We start from the raw sequence: 21,338 nt of genomic DNA, 5'->3' as shown, positions 1-21,338 counted from the left end.
AAATAGGGTACCATTCTTGTCCGACTCACTGCATATTCCACCCACATCAGAACAGCTTTCGGAGGACCATTTGTTCATTCTGCAGCAAGAAATTCAGGCTCTTTTAAATAAGGTTGCCATAGAAAGGGTTTGGTCAGAAAAAGGGACAGGATATTGCTCTTAATATTTCTTTGTACCATCAAAAGACCGAGTTCTTCATCCTGTTTGAAATCTCTTAATTTCTTCCTAAAAAACAAGCATTTGCAGTGCAATAGGGCTGGCATTTTCTTGAGTTAGAACTATTGGCATTGTAAATTCATAACTGGACTTTTCTTGCCATATAAATTGATCAAGCCTGCCTCATAAGTCTGTCTTTTCCTGTCATATAATTCCAGTGGCCTGCATAAAACTAAAGCACTTCCATTTACCTTCTTCCTCTACCTGCAGCAAAAAAATGAAAATGTTGCTAGTTAGCATCTTAATTTAAATATACCATGCTAATTTCAATAAAATACCACTTTCACCGCCCCACCCTCAAAGCTGCTGACTGGCAAACACAATTCCCTAAAAAAAAAGACACAAGACCGACACAGAAGAGAAATAAACCAGAAGGGTCTGAATCATGGTCATAATTCTAATAAGGAGAAATTATTAAAACATATATAATTATCATATAAGCCTTTTTAGAAATACACTTTTGGCATTAGACTGTAATGCTCAAAACACCATAACAAAAATATCATTTATTAGAAACTTGGTCATGCAACCATATTGTTAGCACCTAAAGGGTATAACCCCATGAAAAAAACAGGAGAAACTAATGCAATGTAACCATATATTTAGCCCCTAGAGGGCATATTGCACTACACACTTTTAAGGGTAGCAGGACTAACGCAATGATATTAAAATCAATGCCCATAAAACATGACTTCTCCCAGCTATAAAACAAAAGTTCCAGGCATGAGAGAGCTTAAAAAGATAATGAATGGTGGTAGGGGTTATTATTTTGGAGTCCCCACTAACCTAGTTTGGGGACCAAGAGATGATGTACACAGAAAGAGCACAGCGTGCTAAACGTTTTGGGTGGTGGTCCTATTGTCCAAGGCCACCACAAGCTGAGTTATGAGCAAAAATGTTTTGTCAGAGCATTGGCATAGCCAATAGGTCTCGCCTTTGGAACCTTGTAAGTGTTTAGCCAGAGCTATTGGCTTCATCAGTGTCTTTTAAACTATGCTATAGAGCATTGTGGCTGCTGTTCAGCATGTTGAAAAGTTATAATAGTGCTGTAAGCAATTGTGTTGCCTCATATATAACAAAGAAGACATTATGTACACCTGAACTATCCTTTAAAAAAATAATTGACATAAAAAATGTCTTCTACTTTTTTTTTGTCCTTGTAACTTCTTCCTGCCTGTACTAATGCTTGTTTGTTATAGTTTTTTTTTTCTTGTTATGTGGGGGTGCATAAACGGCAGAAGGGTGAAGGTTGGGAAATAGTACCTGAATTACAACATGAGGCAGTGGAGGGTCACTAGGGGAGAATCAACAAATGCCAGATTCCAAGGGCAGACTGAGGTAGTGCTGAGTGATGCTAAGGTGGTGTTGTGCTGATGCAGAGGTAATGATCAAGTGATGCTGAGGTGGTGCTGAGTCATGCTGAGGTGGTGGTGGTGCTAAGCTGCCGCTCAGATGGTGCTGAAGTGATGCTGTGCTGATGCTGAGGTGGTGATGCGCTGATACTGCAGTGGTGCTACGTTAGTGCTGAATTGCTGCTGAGGTGGGGCTGAACTGGTGCTGAGGTGGGGCTGAACTGGTGCTGAGGTGGGGCTGCACTGGTGGTGCACAGATGAGGAGGTGGTGCTGTGCTTATGCTAAGATGGTGCTGAGGGGGTGCTGTGCTGATGTGATGCTGAGGTGGTGCTGAGTGATGCTATGCTGGTGCTTAGTCATGCTGAAATGGTGCTGAGCTGGTGGTCCGGTGGTGAGGAGTGATGCTGAGTTGGTGCTGTGCTGAGGTAATGCTGAGCTGTTGAGGGGCTGTGCAGGGACTGCGCTGCTGGTGGTGGTGTGGTGGTGATGATGTGGTGGTGCTGAGTGATGCTGTGTTGATGGTGCTGCTCTGGTGCTTAGGTGGTGCCAGGCTGGTGCTGAGTTGGTGCTGTGCTGAGGAGATGCTGTGCAGATACTAAAGTGGTGCTGAGTTGGACTGCACTGGTGCTGAGTTGGGGATGCGCTGGTGATGGTGCGCTTATGCTGAGGTGGTGCTGATGCTGAGGTGGTGGTGCGCTGATGCTGAGGTGGTGGTGCGCTGATGCTGAGGCGGGGCTCAGGTGGTGCTGTGCTGGTGCTCGGATGGTGCTGGGGTTGCCTGGGTAAAAATCTAAAGACTTAAGTGTTAGCATGCCATACATTTACCAAAATGCATTGGGGTGAATTGAGTGCTTGGATGTGAGGCAGTGTATTCCCATGTGCCTTTTGTTTGTAAAGTTAAGGTACTCTACGCAGTATCTACAACGCTGCAACAATGTTCATTGATTTGCCCTACCGGCACTATCGCAGGCATGTGGTATTTTCTACAAATGTTCGATTTTAAATTTGATGTAAATGCATTAAAAGCAATAAATGCGTCTCTCATGGAAATGGATTATTAAGAATGTTTTTGGTAAATGTCAAATCCAAGAAACCAAGGCAACCCATAATGGTCGTCTTGGTTTTTGATGAAGAAGCTAAAAACAAGTGAAGTTTTACCTGTGATGTCAGAATGAACATGGTGTGGGATTGCCACCTGTTTACTTGCAGTAAATTGTGAAATAACCCCACTTTACAAGTTGCGTCTGGTCAGCACGAGGACGCCTGCCTTCATATTGGTTATATTTCACCAATGGTTAACCCCTAAAAGAAAGAATGCATCAAGCATCAAAGAGCCCTACTCAAAGCTGCCTCTATTGTAATTAAACGATATAAACGATCATATTTACTTTGTTCTTCGTATCCTTCGGAGCTTCCAAAAGCACAGTGTAAATATGTTGCTCCTACTGGCCGTGTCCGTCTTTTGTTAACTTCACTTCTATTATAGGAGAGCATACATTAAGCTTTAGAAATTCGACTAATGAAACGAGAAATTTAATAGGGTGTAGAGACGATCCAAGAAACAGATTTTTTTTCTCAACTTGACCTTTTTCAGACGTTTGATAGGTCAGCATTTGGGTAAATCGCCAGCTGTTCGAACTAACAAAGACAAGCATTTACAGTGCAACGGGTCTCGCGTTTGCTCATGTTAGAGCTGATCGCCCTGTAAACTCCTAACCCGGCTTTTCACTTATCGGGCAAAAGTGCATTTATGTACATAACCCGAAAAAGTGAAATTAACTATGTAAAGCGCTCGACTCCTTCCAAGCGAGATCGCGCTCGTAAATTAGAGAAAAAGAAGTCCACGAGCCCGATGGAAAACAGCGAGCCTGGCAGGTTTTCTGTACTTGGTCGCTGCGCTCGAGAAGGGCTAGCTACCGGAAAAGGCATGACGTATGCGTGCCTTCGACTAATGAAAGCAAGCAGATTTTATTAGGCAAGCCCACGAACCAATAAAAAACACTGACTTGAAGTTGACAGGGTTCCGAGCCCTTTTCTAAATACTAAAGCGTCTCGCTGCGATACGCATGCGCATGCAATGCAGTTTCGACCCTAAAAAACAAAACGTTAAAACGACCAAGAACTGACAGGGCCAGTTATATTTTGAATTATTTCAAAAAACACATTGGCGGACTAGTTTGAAGTCTTGCTTTCACCTATCTGGTAGAATTAAGCTGATTGCAGCAATTACCTGCATGATTCACGACTGTACATTAAAATAAGGTGCGCATGTACCTCCGTACCGTCACCCCCCCCCCCCCCCAAAAAAAAAGGAAACTGCATTTCAAAGTACTTTTTTTTTTTTTTTTTTTTTTTTTTTTTTTTTAATGGCAATGCCAGCAAAACAGTGCAGTCATACACTACTGCCTACCGAGATTTACTGCTCCTAAAACAGGCATGTCCACGTCTAACTTACCCGTAAATATCAAATGTTGTTTGGATTCCGTTCGTCAACCCGCCCAACCCCGCCTTCCCCAAACCACGCTTGTTTCCTAGCGAAGTGTGTGAAACAACCCCTACTGGACTTTTCAATGCGGTCTTATGCCGGTCTTGGTTGTCACACAATCGGTAGTTCCCCTCAAATATACAATCGTAAGGATGCTAAAAAGAACATAAAGAGTGCATACGGGTTTCAGTAACTGGTAGTAAAGAAAATCCAACATTAATTTACATTGTAAATTTTTAAAATAGTTAAACATTATTTAGACTCTCTTTTAACAAGGACCAGGAGTGCAAATATATATATATATATATATATATATATATATATATATATATATATATATATATTTTAAGAGTCTGGTGAGTAATTAAAGGAAGTGCGTTTTTGTACTGCTGCCTGCTCTCCCTAAAGCAGTTTTGTGTAACCATCGCATTATAGAAGTGTACAATTTCACCAATTTATTAATTATGTAACATCTTAACACACATCAACATTGCTGCAGTGTTAGTTATTTTTACAAATAATTTAACAACACCCACCCAGCTAAATTTATACGAATCAAATGTAAACAACCGTGCCAAGATCTGTTTCCAAAATGTTCTGCAGGATTTCATGATTGTAAATGGACGCAGGTCACGGACAGAGGTAGTGTTTACCAGTTTACTCGCCAGTGGCACCGAGATTTGCAGGGGGCAGGCACAGTTCATCTCATGGCATTGGGTACACTAGGCTTTGGGTAGACCAGGCATTAGCGTATCTGTCCATTAGAAGTCGGATGCTTCAGATGTGTAGGTTACCGCATCTTCACGAGGATGGCCCATGGCTGGTGATGGGATCAAAGGGGTTAATTGTCTAATTAGGCACTCCAGCTCACATAACACTGGAAGGGTAATCAGCACGGCGGCCGTGTAGCAGGCGCCGTGCTGATGAAATAAAAGGGACAGATTTCCAAGCCGTCGGAACGACTGGAAACACAGCTTCCGTTAGGGGCACAATATTCTATACGCGGCGTGTAGGAAGTTGGCTCTGTATGCACTATTTCAAAGTAAGGAATAGTATGCACAGAGTCCAAGGGTTCCCCTTAGAGGTAAGATAGTGGCAAAAAGAGATAATACTAATGCTCTATTTTGTGGTAGTGTGGTCGAGCAGTAGGCTTATCAAAGGAGTAGTGTTAAGCATTTGTTGTACATACACACAGGCAATAAATGAGGAACACACACTCAGAGACAAATCCAGCCAATAGGTTTTGTTATAGAAAAATATATTTTCTTAGTTTATTTTAAGAACCACAGGTTCAAATTCTACATGTAATATCTCATTTGAAAGGTATTGCAGGTAAGTACTTTAGGAACTTTGAATCATTACATTAGCATGTATACTTTTCACATAAAACACAATAAGCTGTTTTAGAAGTGGACAATTGGGTAAAATACAGGGGGTATCTCTAAGATGCCCTCTGTGTGCATTTTTTAATAAATCCAACACTGGCATCAGTGTGGGTTTATTATTCTGAGAAGTTTGATACTAAACTTCCCAGTATTCAGTGTAGCCATTATGGAGCTGTGGAGTTCCTTTTTTAACAGACTCCCAGACCATATTCTCTTATGGCTACCCTGCACTTACAATGTCTAAGGTTTTGCTTAGACACTGTAGGGGCATAGTGCTCATGCACATATGCCCTCACCTGTGGTATAGTGCACCCTGCCCTAGGGCTGTAAGGCCTACTAGAGGGGTGACTTATCTATACTGCATAGGCAGTGTGAGGTTGGCATGGCACCCTGAGGGGAGTGCCATGTCGACTTACTTGTTTTGTTCTCATCAGCAAACACAAGCTGGCAAGCAGTGTGTCTGTGCTGAGTGAGGGGTCCCCAGGGTGGCATAAGATATGCTGCAGCCCTTAGAGACCTTCCCTGGCATCAGGGCCCTTGGTACCAGGGGTACCAGTTACAAGGGACTTACCTGGATGCCAGGGTGTGCCAATTGTGGAATCAAAAGTACATTTTAGGTGAAAGAACACTGGTGCTGGGGCCTGGTTAGCAGGGTCCCAGCACACTTCTCAGTCAAGTCAGCATCAGTATCAGGCAAAAAGTGGGGGGTAACTGCAACAGGGAGCCATTTCTTTACACGGCGTTAGAATAAAAAATATTACAGCAGAAAAATGGAAAAGAGAAAAACTTAAATTGCTTCTATTCATATGGATTTAAAAGAGCTGAATTCACTGTACCTTGCAAAATCCCAGAAGGGAACGCTTAACCTTTTAAACGAAATGCCATAAAATATTTTAAAAACATTTTGAACTCAGATTTCTTCACTTCGGTGCTCTCTGTTCTGGAGATGCCCCTGGGGTACGCGCTCCCTGCCCTGGCTCCCTTTCAAAGAGTCTTAGTGTGCACTTTTAACTGTTTGTAAACACAGATAACTGGATTATTAACCCCTTCGCGCCAGGCCTTTTCCCCTCCTGTGCCGGGCCTTTTTTTGGCTATTTGGGGCAGTTCGCGCTTAGGCCCTCATAACTTTTTCTCCACATAAGCTACCCATGCCAAATTTGCGTCCTTTTTTTCCCAACATCCTAGGGATTCTAGAGGTACCCAGACTTTGTGGGTCCCCCCGAAGGAGACCAAGAAATTAGCCAAAATACAGTGGCAATTTGTTTTTTTCAAAACAATGGGAAAAAAGGGCTGCAGAAGAAGGCTTGTGTTTTTTTCCATGAAAATGGCATCAACAAAGGGTTTGCGGAGCTAAAATTACCACCTTCCCAGCTTTCAGGAACAGGGAGACTTGAATTAGAAAACCCCATTTTTCAACACAATTTTGACATTTTACTTGGACATAGCCCATTTTTACTATTTTTTTGTGCTTTCAGCCTCCTTCCAGTTAGTGACAGAAATGGGTGTGAAACCAATGCTGGATCCCAGAAAGCTAAACATTTCTGAAAAGTAGACAAAATTCTGAATTCAGCGAGGGGTAATTTGTGTATATCCTACAAGTGTTTCCTACAGACAATAACAGCTGAAATAAAAGAATATTGAAATTGAGGTGAAAAAAAAAAAGCAATTGTTCTCCACGTTTTACTCTGTAACTTTTTACTGTGATGTCAGATTGTTGAAAGCAATTTACCGTTACGTCTGCTGGACTCTTCTGGTTGGGGGATATATTGGGCTTGTAGGTTCATTAAGAACCCTAGGTACCCAGAGCCAATAAATGAGCTGCATCTTGCAATGGGTTTTCATTGTAAACCTGGTTTACAGCAATTAATTTGCTGAAATATAAAAAGTGAAAAATAGGTATCAAGAAAACCTTTGTATTTCCAAAATGGGCACAAGATAAGGTGTTGAGAAGCAGTGGTTATTTGCACATCTCTGAATTCCGGGTTGCCCATACTACCGTGTGAATTACATGTCATTTCTCAAATAGATGTCTTTTTTTTTACACACAGTCTTACATTTGGAATGAAAAAATGTAGAGAAAGACAAGGGGCAATAACACTTGTTTTGCTATTCTGTGTTCCCCCAAGTCTCCCGATAAAAATGGTACCTCACTTGTGTGGGTAGGCCTAATGCTCGCGACAGGAAACACAACATGGACACATGACATTTTTACATTGAAATCGGACATGTTTTTTGCAAAGTGTCTAGCTGTGGATTTTGACCTCTAGCTCAGCCGGCACCGAGGGAAACCTAGCAAACCTGCGCATTTTTGAAAACTAGACACCTAGGGGAATCCAAGATGGGGTGACTTGTGGGGCTCCCACCAGGTTCTGTTACCCAGAATCCTTTGCAAACCTCAAAATTTGGCCAAAAAACACTTTCCTCTTATTTCGGTGACAGAAAGTTCTGGAATCTGAGGAGCCACAAATTTCCTTCCACCAAGCGTTCCCCCAAGTCTCCCGATAAAAATGATACCTCACATGTGTGGATGGCCCATGTGCCTGCAACAGAAAAATGCCAAAAACCTGTAAAGCTTGAGGGTATAGCACAGCGAGTTGATATCACATATTTTTCTTTTATACATCTTTTAGGCTGACTCTGCTTTGGGGACCCACACAAGTGAGGTATCATTTTACTTGAGAGACTGAGGGGGAATGCTGGGTGGTAGGAAATTTGTGCCTCAGCGGTGATCCTACAATGAAAAGTGAGGAAAATATTTTTTTAAGCAAATTTTGAGGTTTGCAGAGGAGTCTGGGTAAGAAAATGTTGGGGGGCCCACGCAAGCCACACCTCCCTGGACTCCTTGGGGTGTCTATTTTTAAAACATGTCTGGGTTTGGTAGGTTTCTCTAGATGAAGGCCGCACCCGGGACCAAAAACATAGGTGCCTCCCCCAAACACAGGTAGTTTTGCAATAGATCACTTTGATGTGTTCACGTACTTATGTGATGTTCCAAACACTAAAATTGTGAAAAGAAATGCACTTTTGTTATGTTAAAAAGTCCCCTCACGCACCAACCAAGTTGGTGGCATGCTTCATTATCGGGGTCCCAGCCGAGACACCTATCGTGTCACAGGTGTGCTGCGACGCCTGATTACAGCGGAGCAGGTTTTGTCATTTTTACCACACATACTGGTTGGATTTGGCACGAGAGTGAGTGATGGTTCAGTGGATCAAATTTTATTAACAAGATTGCACAAAAATGAAATGCACTGTTAATAACTGACAGGCCAAAAAAAGGGAACCAGTGAGTCACAGCTCGTGAGCTGTAAACCCACCACAAGGCACCAACCGCTTTACAGTCCATTCACACACCTTTCATACATGACATGCACAAGACCATTCACGCCGCCAGCCACGGGCCCAGCACATTACAACACTCGCATCAACAGACGGCGCCACTCAAGAGCCCATCACTTACATACGCCCACATGCCTGATAAAGCAAACACACCAGCTGATGGGAGTGTGTGGACTGGTGTTTGGCTGGCAGTGTGTTGCAGTAGCCAACAGCAAGTCAATATTTACACCGCTAGCCTAGCGCCACTCCACACACAATGGCATCACTTTAAAAAAAGAAACCACTAACTAATTAGAAATAATTACAAAACTACAAACACTAAAGCTCTAACTAAGTACACGACAGAAAAGCCAACCATGAAACTTAACACATGAATATATAAAACAGGCAGTTTACACTCATGATAGTTCCCGATAATTCTTCTGGGAGTGGTAATTCCTGAAACAACCACCCACACACAGCCCAGGCTTTGAAGGACAATCTGAGCAGTACATTAGAGTCTTCCTCTGGATACCTCTTCGAGCACAGACTCTGCATTTCTTAGCTGGAAGGTCTTTTTTGGGCTTGGGAGGAATGTGCTCAGCAAAGTGGCGATCTTTCAATCTAGCCACATCCTTCACCACTGCTTCTCTAGGAACTCTTGCCTGTTCCACCACAATAAGGCTCTCTATCACTGACTCTTGAAATTTCGCAAATGTCATCTTTGACTCTGGAGAACTATCCTTGAACACAATAAAAGCCAAGTTCCCAAGTGGAAGAGGTGAATTGCTAACTTCTTATACCAAACATAAGACTTATGAATAGCAGTATAAGGTACCAACCTCTCAACTCCATCTACTCCTCCCATGTGCTTATTATAATCTAAAATGCACACAGGTTTACGCACTTCACCAACCTGGCCCCAAACCGTCATGGGGGAAGTACTCTCGTCATGGATGGTACTTAGCATGTAGACTTCCCTCCTGTCAGAAAATTTCAAAGCTAGCAGCTCATCATTCTGCAAGGCACTGTCCTCTCTCAAGTTTTTTTATTTTTTATTTATTTATTTATTTATTTATTTTTTACTTTTTTTTTTTTTTCTTTTCTTCAGACAAGCTCCCTTGGATAGCCTTTCCGGTGACAATGAACTGTGCCACAAGCAACAGTGTCCACTCTAAAAAAACAAAAAAAAAAAAACAAAACAAAAAAAAAAAATTCCTTCAACAACTGCACTCCAGTGTAGAAGTTATCTACATACAAATGGTGACCTTTGTTAAACAGTGGTCTACCAAGTTCCCACACAATTTTCTCAGTAACTCCAAAGGTGGGAGGGCAAGCAGGGGGTCAATACTGGAATCCCTACCAGTGTAGACCCGGTAATTATACATATATCCTGTACTACTTTCAGACAGCATATACAATTTAATTCCATGTCGTGCCCTCTTGCTAGGAATGTTCTGCCTAAAAACCAAACGACCCTTTAAGAGGACCAAGACTCGTCCATAGCTATTTCTTTGCCTGGAACATAGACCTCTGAAAACCGAGCTACAAAATGATCAAGGACAGGCCTAATCTTAAAAAGACGGTCAGAATCGGGGTGATCTCGTGGCAAGGCTAAAGCATTGTCAACAAAATGCAGCATCCTAAGAAGCAAATACCGATTACGACTCATGGTTGCAGGAAATATAGCCGTTGCAATCAAGGGACTAGTAGACCAATAAGAAGCCAGTGACGGCTTCCTTATCAACCCCATCAAAAGAGTCGAACCCAAAAACCTTTTCATCTCCAAATTTGTGGGAATCCACTGGGTAGCTCTAGAGTGTGGCCTAAGTCTAGCAGCGTTGTCCCTCAAATACTGCTCCGCATACAAATTAGTCTGCTCAACAATCTCTTCCAAAAACTCATCAACCATAAATAACTCAAAGAAATTAACAGGCAAAAAGTTCTCTGTATTGACTCTACACCCCGGGAGACCAGTAAAGGCAGGCAACTCTGGCTGCTCCATGTTTGGGGCAACCCAGAGTTCAGGTCTTCTAACGGGAAACCTTTCAGCCCCAGGTTGCTGCACTAATGGCATATCAGTGTCCTCCTCTAAAACAGGCCCTTCATCTGCACTGAGAGTGGCTTCCTCATCAGAAGATTCCTCTCCAACAGAAACTTCACTGCAAGAATCTCTCACTACTTCCTCTGCCTCAGATGCAGAGTCAGTCTGATAATCATGATCAGACAATGACTCAAAAAGCATACCAACAGCCTGCTTGAGCGGTCATCCTGCTGCTATCCATGATCCTTCCCACGAAAAGTAACTGGATAAATGCACCACAAACAACCAGCACTGTGTAAGATAAGTAATAAACAAAGTGTGGCTTAATACAAAGAATTATGTACTAAAAAACGCTACCGCTCACTTGCCGGAAAAACCTACTCACCAGCAACTACTCTGCACAGACACAGCAATCACCAATGATATCCCACTAAAAAGAAAGAAAAGCAAATTAAAAATAAGACAACACAAATATCATTGTGCACAAATCTAAGAAAAGAAAGAAAAGCAAATTAAAAATAAGACAACACAAATATCATTGTGCACAAATCTAAGGACAATTTCACACACAATCCTGCATTTAGTACACCACCTACAAACATGTCATTCATGCATGGCAACAATACTCCTTTGGAGTAAATTATTTTTAGTTACCTAAAACATGCAACTATGCAAACCGCAGGTCAACAACCGCCAAGACTGCAAGGAGCCACAGCAAAGATGGAAAACGTTTTGAACTAGAACAAAAAGGAGATTTTTTTTTTCCCTCCCAAATGCAAATACTTCGGCAGTTGACTAACACTCAAGCATTTAGAAATTGGTGCCTAAGTGGATTCTGCCCATGGGCCTACTAAAAAATAGGCCTATCTGCCCCAAGGGGGGCAGAAAATACCTTTAGTAGTGTGTCCCCATGTGGAGCGACCCTTGCCCAAGGGGCCACCCCTCAAACAAACAAAAAAACACACACACACTGAAATGGCCATAAAACATATGCCCCCCCAAAGGGGAGCGACCCTTGCCTAATGGGCTGCTCCCCGACACACAAACATCACATGAAAACAAAAAAAATAAAATCCCTGTCGTCTAGTGGGCATTCCTGCTTGTCCGATCGCGATGTGATCAGGCAGCAGAAATGCTCAAAGAGACATCGGGGGAAAGGAAAACCCTTTCCCCCGATGCCTCTTTCTGTGAACCCCCCACCCGCTGGAGTAGAAACGTACCTGTTTCTCCGTGATCGCGCTGGAAGCAAATGGCTTCCAGCGCGACCGGCACCCTCTAATTATGTCAGCGCGCGATCGCACGCTGACGTCATTAGTGGGCGGTGAGGGGTTGAAGGGTAAGGGCTTCCCCTTCCATCCCTGCCTTACAAGCCCACGGAGGGAGCGCTAGAGCTACTGTGCCAGGACGTAATGGTTACGTCCTCGGCACAGGAGCACTGTGTCGGCAGACGTAACCATTACGTCCCCGGCACAGAAGGGGTTAACAGCGGAACGCGGGGTTCTTATTGGCTCGAGATGCCAGCCTAAATCCCAGTCCCCCGGAGGATTATCCTCGAAGGACCAAAGCCTTGTAATTTCTGTTTTCATATCTCTGTTTGCGGCAGAGTTCAAAGTGTTTTTCATATCATGGAAACAATAGCACAGACGTGTTTCATGGAGGGGATTAAGGGTTCTGAAAAAGCCAAAAAATATTTCAGAAGAGGTCCAGGAGGGGCATCCACTGGAATAAGAAGTTAGAATGGGTGTTGTGTAGTGTGTGCAAGAGGAACAAGTAATTAAGTAAAAAAGCAATCCACTGCCCTTGCTGTCAGCACTGGGATGGCAGGCACACTCGGTAAAGAAAATACGAGCCAAGGAAGGGTGGGAGGCAGGCAGCTGAGAGGGTGCAGAGAGCCCACAAAGACCAAATGTGACCAAGATAACTTTCTGATTTATAGCCTTGTTTACAGCTAAGCTAAACTCACAGGAATGCTCTGCAAATGAAAAGGGAGGCTTCCATGAACACAAGCAAGAAACAAAGTAAAAAAAAAAAAAGTCCCCTTCAGACCAGATAAACAGGAGAAAGCGTAACTTTACATTAGTTGGTCCCTGCTCTTACACAGAAGGAGGGACAAAGAGGCATGACTGACCACTAGCAAGCAAGGATTTTTTAAATGATTCTTAAACCAATAAACAAAATAGCTGGAAGCCCATAGAAGAAGTATACTTAAAAGTATACAAGAGGTCATATACTCGACCTAAACAAAGGAAAATTAAGGATGCTTACATAGGCCTGCGTTCTGTCTGCCCTGGATCTAGGAAACTGGATTGCACGCTGGACCTTGAAGATGCCTATTTTCATATACCATCCGCAAGTCCCACAAATGTTAGCTGCGGTTCAGGGTGGCTCAAGAGTATTTTCATTTTTCCTAGCTCCCTTTTGGCCTCATCATTGCCCCTGGGGTGTTCACAAAAGTAATGACAATGTTTGCTGCACACCTTGGGAGGTTGGGTACACCAGCCTCCTCTCCTCCCCTCCCCCTCCCCCCCCCCCCCCCCCCCCCCAATACCTTGATAACTAGCTGTTGAAGGCAGGCTCCCTGCAGTTAATCATGCACCACCTCTGGATGACAGAGGACCTCTTAACATCTTTGGGGTTCTCAGTCAACATGCTCAAGTCACACTTGACTCTTTCGTAGAGGCTCCCATTCGTCTGAGCTGTTCTGGATACAGTGCAGTTTTGATCTAGGACATTGAGGCTATGATCCAGATTTTTCAACCTTGGTCCTGTGTCTAGGTGAGAGTAGCTCAAAGACCTCTTGGCCTGCTGCTGATGGACTTTTCCAAATGGTATATGCGGTATTTGTAGTGGGATCTGAAGTCTCTGTTGCTCAGCACTTAAAAAAAACTGTCAAATTTCATCAAGGTTTCGGAGGACAATACAAAAGACTTGAAGTTGGGGTCGTGATTGGACCTGCAGCAGATCACTCTCCCTACCCCGGCCATAGCTGACAGTGTTGACTGATGCATGACCAGCCAGAGGTCCCAAGATTCAGAGACCTATTTACACTCCTGTTTTAAGAAAATGGCTTATCTTGAATGGAATCCGCATACTGTAAACTGCTTGTTTCTGTGTAGTGGTCAGTGGGTTCACAACAACAAGCTGTGGTATAAGAATTGTCAAAAAGATCGCTATGCATTGGGACAACTCCAGAATCTAATGTCCTATAAAGCATTTACCCAAAACTCCTGTCCTTAGTTTTACATCATGATAGTAAGAAAAATGTTTAAAGTAGCTGCACATATTCTTGCAGACCGAAGGAATCACAGAGCTTCATGAACCTCTTCAACAGCCATGCACTGGCTGTACTGAAATGGCTTTGCCCACAGCACATAAATTAAATCAGAAAATCTGTGATTTTGTCTGTACTGTTGACATTATAGCTCAGAAACATCAAGAGGCAGCCACCGCTGTTTCTAGAATGTACAGTACACAGTGCAACCTGGCAGTAACAGGTGCTTCACATATTCTCTTCTTGTGCACTGATGTAGTAATTATTCATGCCCACACCTCCAGGATCGCCAAATTCAACTTTAATTCATATTGCTTTTGCATCAGTGGGCTGAAACAAGGCTTCACATTTGGCTACTGTGATTGTGTTTAATGGAAAGCTATAGAGCCGTTCGTTCTCTCTCTCTCTCTTTTTCTCTTTCTCTTTCTCTTCTCTTCTCTTTCTCTTTCTCTCTCTTTCTCTTTCTCTCTCTCTTTCTCTCTCTTTCTTTCTCTTTCTCTTTCTCTCTCTTTCTCTTTCTCTTTCTTTCTCTTTCTCTTTCTCTTTCTCTTTCTCTTTCTCTCTCTTTCTCTTTCTCTCTCTTTCTCTTTCTCTCTCTTTCTCTTTCTCTTTCTCTTTCTCTTTCTCTTTCTCTTTCTCTTTCTTTCTCTCTTTCTCTTTCTCTTTCTCTTTCTTTCTCTCTTTCTCTTTCTCTTTCTCTTTCTCTTTCTCTTTCTCTCTTTCTTTCTCTTTCTCTTTTCTCTTTCTCTTTCTCTTTCTCTTTCTCTTTCTCTTTCTCTCTTTCTCTCTTTCTCTCTTTCTCTCTTTCTCTCTTTCTCTCTCTTTCTCTCTTTCTCTTCTCTCTTTCTCTCTCTTTCTCTTTCTCTCTTTCTCTTTCTCTCTCTCTTTCTCTCTTTCTCTCTTTCTTTCTTTCCCTCTTTCTTTCTTTCTCTCTCTTTCTCTTTTTCTTTCTCTCTCTTTCTCTTTTTCTTTCTTTCTCTCTTTCTCTTTTTCTTTCTTTCTCTCTTTCTCTTTTTCTTTCTTTCTCTCTTTCTCTTTTTCTTTCTTTTCTCTCTTTCTCTTTTTCTTTCTTTCTCTCTTTCTCTTTTTCTTTCTCTCTTTCTTTTTTTTCTTTCTTTCTTTTTTTTTTTTTTTGTGTCTGACCATCTCCACTACACTTTGCTATTTTTCTCTTTGCCGCTGCCAGGGCCGAATGTCATACATGTCCAGGTGTCTGTCTTTCCCCAGGTATTCAGAACACATTGCTTGGCGGAGACACTTATGTCCTCTCCCCATATCTCCCCAAGCACTCCACCACTGTAGACCACAACTCCTGTGTTGCCAGGCACTCCTATAGGATGTGGAAGAAGGTACCCATCTACCCACAAACATCCAGATAGTGTGCATCGTTGTCCTCCCCAGCTTTACCATTGTTGTTAGGGTGTGATAAGATCAATGACGAATCCTTAGTTGGACCAGTTTAAACCCTAGGCATATGGCTCAGGCAGCTCCTAGATTGATACCTGGTTCCAGAAGGTTTGACGACATAACCCTAGTACTTTCACTGGGTACCTATGGAGGCAAGAATCAATACGTTCTGCTTCCCCACCAGGAGTCGTCATATGGAAATACGTTCTTGTTCATCCGACTGGTGTAGGCCTGGACTAGGCTGTCTGGCATGGTATGCTGTGAAAGGAAAGCAGGGTCACCTGGGGCAGGTGTATGGTGTCCACCCTTGTATATTTAGCGATGGTCAAGAATCTATTCAAGCTTGCCTGTCTCACTTTCAAGGTTCAGACATCAACATATTATTTCTTCCCTGAACACTTTTGGAGGGGCCAAAAGCTTCAGAAGCATACGGGCTCTTTTGCTACAACAGAAGATTCAAATACAACTCGGTGACCTTCAGTGTCTTTCTCTGGCACTCTGCTGTCTTTGCGGATCTCTCTTGCTGATGACCCAAGATGCCAGGAGTACAGTGGTCCTTTATGAAAATAAAATAAAAGCTTTTACGTTGTGACATTTACCTGAATATTAAACTCCCTCGAGACTATGATTAAGAAAATAGTGTTCGGCCTCCCAAGAAGTCAGACATCCGCCACCAGTCTAGATTTATTGAACCTAGAAATACAAATGGATTGGAGGAAGTGGAACACAGTGATCAAGGTGGGAAGTATCGCAGCAGTAGCTCTTGAATTAAAGAAGGGCTTAAGAATGGAATGTTTTGCTGTGGGTAGCCAATGTAAGGAAATAACATTATTTGATATCACTGAGCAAGTTAGCAGAACCAGAATGAGCCTGGCTGTTGCATTTTGAAACCATTGCAAAAAAATAGGCTGCAAGACCCAAATATAGAGCATTACAATAGACGATCCCAAAAGGAATCGAGGACTGAAATACAATTTTGCAGGAGTCTGCAACCTTTTGCAAAATTCAAAGATAAAAGAAACCTGAAGCAATGTCCTCAGTAATTTGACAATTTTTTTTTGGGGGGGGGGAACTATGATTTTTCACAAATTATTTACGGCAACTAGCTACTCAAGTAATGTTATCCTCTCAATTGTGGTAAAGTAGTGATTTAACTAACTTTGTACACTGTGGTTCTTTACATCCCATATTGCAGACTACGGATACGAAGGATCAAGTTTAGTAGGGCCATCAAGATGAAGACAAAAATGAAGGTCAGCCCTAAAATTAGGACCTCTCATCATATTTCACCTTCCTTGTTGTTTTTATACTTGAAAAGGTTACATTCTGGCTTTCTGCTTTTCTCTTGTTAGTCTGTTTATTTAGATCAGTCTCACAAATATTGTTGATTATAAAGCACACTGTCACCCCTCGGGGAAGAGTAGTGATTTATAAAATACCTTAATTAAATTTTGAAACCCAGTCATGTCCTATATAGCCCCTTTTTTGACTCTGAAAATGAGTATCATTCAGGAGGTTTCATTCCAGAGTTTCGAAACCGAAAGTGTTTACAGATTACTTGTGGTACTACTGGGTATACCATATTGTGAAGAAAGTCATACTGATAAATCTAGACGGGCACCATCGTTTCAAGTACTTGAAGCTGGTTCCCATCTTTTTTGAGCCTCTAACCATTCCTTCCTCTACTCATAGAGACTGTTGGTCAAGTTCTAAAGTGCAAAGAGAAGTGCTGGCTTGCTTTATTTAAATAAATAGGAAGCCACCCTATTACCTTCTATTTGCATCTGCCGTCTGTCGGACTGGTCCTATGAGAAACACTAACCTACTAATAGCGTCCAAGCTAGAGGTGAAGAAGAATGTGGAAGCAGTACGTTGGAACAGCCTGTCATTCCCCACTCAAGTGGGAGATAAGTCAAAAAGCTATACGCTTTAGGAACTGATGTTTCGAACAGTGAAACTTTTTCAAAGACAGGACATACCCCTGTCTAGACTTTGCATGCCTTCTTGAGTCGGGAAAGACGTTCTCTGTCTGGACTGTTGTGGGAAAGTGACTTTTATGCTTCCCCGTTTCCTATTGTGCACCAGACTCTTAAAATTTAGCAGCGACTTGACTTCCAAGAGGATAGTGACCGACCTACTAGGTTTTTCCAGTTTTGTTACTTTGAGTCTCCTTATTGTGGAACAACCTCGTGCTCCTAAAAATCTAGCATGCACACATTTCAATATCTCGGAAGGTAACCTTGCCAGCGTGCAGGTTAGAAAAAACGTCCGCTAGGAAGCAATACAAAAGCAAGGTACTTTGGTTATATTACTGGGCCTATGAAAGAGATAGAAATCATTCAAAGCATCCCTGAATTGTCTCGTATTGGTGGTCAGCTCCACTGTACAAACCGGTAAAGTTCGGGTCATTTCATCACAAGAAGCGGAGACCCATCTTAGAGATCACATGTCCTCACATGTCGTCAGTTGCAAATCCCATCTCATATTAACCAAGCAAATAACCCATTACAGACTCTTTGTAGCATTCTGTCAGACCATCAGTCTTTAGGTTTCACATTCACGTATTAGTCCTTTATTGAAAATAGAATTGAACTTAAATAGCTTCTTTAAAATCCGTACTGGTAGTACTGTACATGAAAGTAACGTACCACTCACCTTTGGCTGGCTTCAGCCTGTTCCCAGTGCTTCTCCTGTACGTAACTATGATTTTTCACAAATTATTTACGGCAACTAGCTACTCAAGTAATGTTACCCTCTCAACTGTGGTAAAGTAGTGATTTAACTAACTTTGTACACTGTGGTTCTTTATCATCTAGATCACTTCGAGCTCAGGGATCCTTACCTTGATACTCAAGAATTAGTAGTATATGCACTGCCACATTTTAACAGAAAAAAATATATACTTAAACTCGTCACAGAACTGTTTTTTGCATTCAGAATCTCATGCAAAACCTGATGATTGCTTCATTATTGGGATTCTCTGGTGTACCACGGAAACGGCAACCATCTACATAAAACGCCTCCACTGCCCAGCACCTGCTTGCTACGTAACGTTTTCCGTTACCCTTCCAAACAACTACAACACTCTAGTGGATGCACTGCACTGGGATGCGATAGAGAATGATTCTCCTTTGTTCTTTTAACTGAAAATAATCAACACGGGTGTTTCTGTGCCGCTGGTGTAAGATAGGCTCATCCACGTTAAACTAAGAACTGCAGTATTCCTGCCCACATTATCCCTCTTCCCACCTTTCCTTGGACAACATAGTCCTCACACTCTCCACTGATCACCTTTCGACTTTACTCTCTGCCTTAATAATCTGTCGCAGCCCAAATATAAATACCATAACATCTAATATTAACACTTACAAAACCAATTTATTCACATTTACCTCTAATGGTACTGTATTATACGGGTTCTGCAGACATTGTTTCTGGGAATGCCCAGTTAGATAGACTGATGAAAATCCCATCTGGCCCCTTATGCTCCAGCCACATCACCTTTGTCATGGGGGGGAGAGGGGAGGGGTTATTTATGTTTTTTTTTAACCTACACTGGTGTTTCTGTTAAGCAATTCATCTACAACTACCCACATGTATTTCAGAAAACGTCTATAAAATAGGTGTATGAAAATTCTTTCACTATAAGGAAACATCTTCCCTAGAAGAAGTTGTTCTCATGCACCAGAACGAACCTGGGTTTCTGTGGAAATTGTTTACCCGCTAAGAAACATACCAAGTCATGCTATTTTACTTATCTTTACACACTTAAAAGGCATATTTTGACAATATTTAAAACTTGCTTATGTTCTTACTCCTTCTCAACTCTTCTATGTGGTATTGAACTAAACTGTTGCACCTGCAATAAAACTTGCTTCTCAGAATCTAATGTGGCCTTAGTCCCTATAGCAAAATGCAAGCCAGGATCTTAACATCATTTTATAGGAAAGGTATATCACAAAACAACATAAATTATATAGTGAAGAAACAGATGAAGCCCTTCCGAGGTAAAGTGGATATGAACAATGCAGCTAAGCATCTTTGTCTTTCATTAAATGGGTGATTGGTGCAACCTGCTTTACGTCCTAAATCAAACGTCTAAATAAACCAAAATATCAAAGTAGTTTTGAGCACAGGAAGGACTACACTGAACTCTCACCATTGAGCATTTTCTTTCTAGGAATAGGAAGCCAATAGATTTTGCATTTCAGTGTCTTATAAGTTATAATTGTTATCTTTGATCATGTGTTATTTTCATCTCTTGCAGATTCCTGAAAACCTATTATGGCAGAACGCCCAATTCATCTATTCAAAGTACTATAAAGTGTCTCTTAGAACCAATATTGATGGATGTTTTTAAATGACAATAAATTTTGTTTCCATTTTCACTTAGCATTTACGCGTTATTTCAGTTTTTGTTACCCTTTTTGTGGGTGATGATACATATAACTGTCATCTAAATAGTAATTTAACCATTCTCGTAGCTCATTTGATTTAAATATCTCCATCCGAACGGTGTGTTTATTATTTATCAAACTGACTTAATTCCCTGTGTATTCCAACCCTCAACATAGCAGTGAAAGACCTAAAAGAAATGTAACCGCAAACTTAATCTGTTTGCTGCTGCAGCTTGAAGAAAAAGCATTAAGGTGGTAGTGTGAGTCGCTTACCTATCTGCTAGACTTTTCCCTCACAAATATAGGTGCAGCCAACTTGGGCCTGGGACAGGGTAAATAACTGTGTAATACCTTCAGACTTGGATCCTCACCACTTTTCTTTCAGCTTCTCATACACCTGGACGAAGACGGCATTCTTAAGACAACCATGATGCCCACAGCCCTTTTAAGACTACCATGGTGACCTGCCTTTCTCGGCTGCTAACATGCTGTTACACATGACAAATCACATTGCTGAATGTTTTCAGAGGTCATGTTTTGATGTCTGCTGTTGGTTTTCTGTCCTGCGTCTCATTTACATAAGACACTAAGGTTGCATTATTTTATTTTTTTTACATTATTTTATGTAAAGTGGTAATAACGCAATGTCTTCGTTTTATTATTAAAGAGAAAATGTATACAGTGTACTGTAATTTTTACAGAACTAAAACGGACAAGGGTTTTCATCTTAATAGTAGAGGTCTGTAACATTTTAGGTTCTTAGTTATCTTCTAGAGTTGCAAATATTAATGTTAGTCTGCCTATTGTATTTGAGGGGTCATGTGGAGAATCATATTGATTTGACATTCTCGTCTATAAATGTTATCAGAACATGCTTTTCCTAACCTTCCTTGTCTACACACTCACTATTTGTGGATTTAGAACTGTGGACTAATACCGTCGTGAACAAACCTGAAAACTACAAGTGTTTATTCAGCAGAATACCACATATATAGTATTGGTTAAAAACAGTTACCATTGCTACATTCTAACATATACAATTAAAAGCTGTAAAGCCATGATTCTCCTTTCCAAGTCTGGAAGGTCTACAACAGTTGCCACAGCCCAGAACTTTCTCCATGGCTGTCCTGCATTCACTTTAAAACTCCAATATTTCTCTGCATGCTTGCTGCTTTCCGACCCACTTCTGTTGTTAATTATCTGGGCCCAGTGGGAAAAATTAACAGTCTGTGGTCATCAGCCCTTCTTGGTCGATAAGTCAGAGTGGCAGACACCCATCTCGCAATTAGGGATGAAAAGTGGTCCGCCCTGGTAACCTTCTGTGGTACTCTGTGTGTTTCATATACTTTGAAACTCTGTTCCTTTTTGATGGCCAAGGCAGGCCTAAGATCTGATCACCACGCTCTTGTGGAATTCTGTTGTTGGAAAAAAAAATATATATATGGGAAGTAAAAAAAACCTA

At 41.8% G+C, this 21,338-nt stretch overlaps 1 protein-coding gene across 2 annotated transcripts in view; it reads left to right on the top strand.

Annotated features, from left to right (window-relative positions):
- The window catches only part of SS18L2 (SS18 like 2), a 67,697-nt gene extending 47,826 nt beyond the window's left edge, over positions 1-19,871 (top strand). For both annotated transcript variants that reach the window (XM_069216470.1, XM_069216471.1), the window contains exon 5: positions 19,747-19,871. The gene's annotated coding sequence lies outside the window, so the exon portion shown is untranslated. The remainder of the gene's footprint in view (positions 1-19,746) is intronic.
- Positions 19,872-21,338: the final 1,467 nt, after the last annotated feature.

The sequence above is a fragment of the Pleurodeles waltl genome, chromosome 12 (genome assembly GCF_031143425.1).
Source record: "Pleurodeles waltl isolate 20211129_DDA chromosome 12, aPleWal1.hap1.20221129, whole genome shotgun sequence".
Classification (NCBI taxonomy): Eukaryota; Metazoa; Chordata; class Amphibia; order Caudata; family Salamandridae; genus Pleurodeles; species Pleurodeles waltl.
This window is presented reverse-complemented; position numbering and strand designations above follow the sequence as displayed.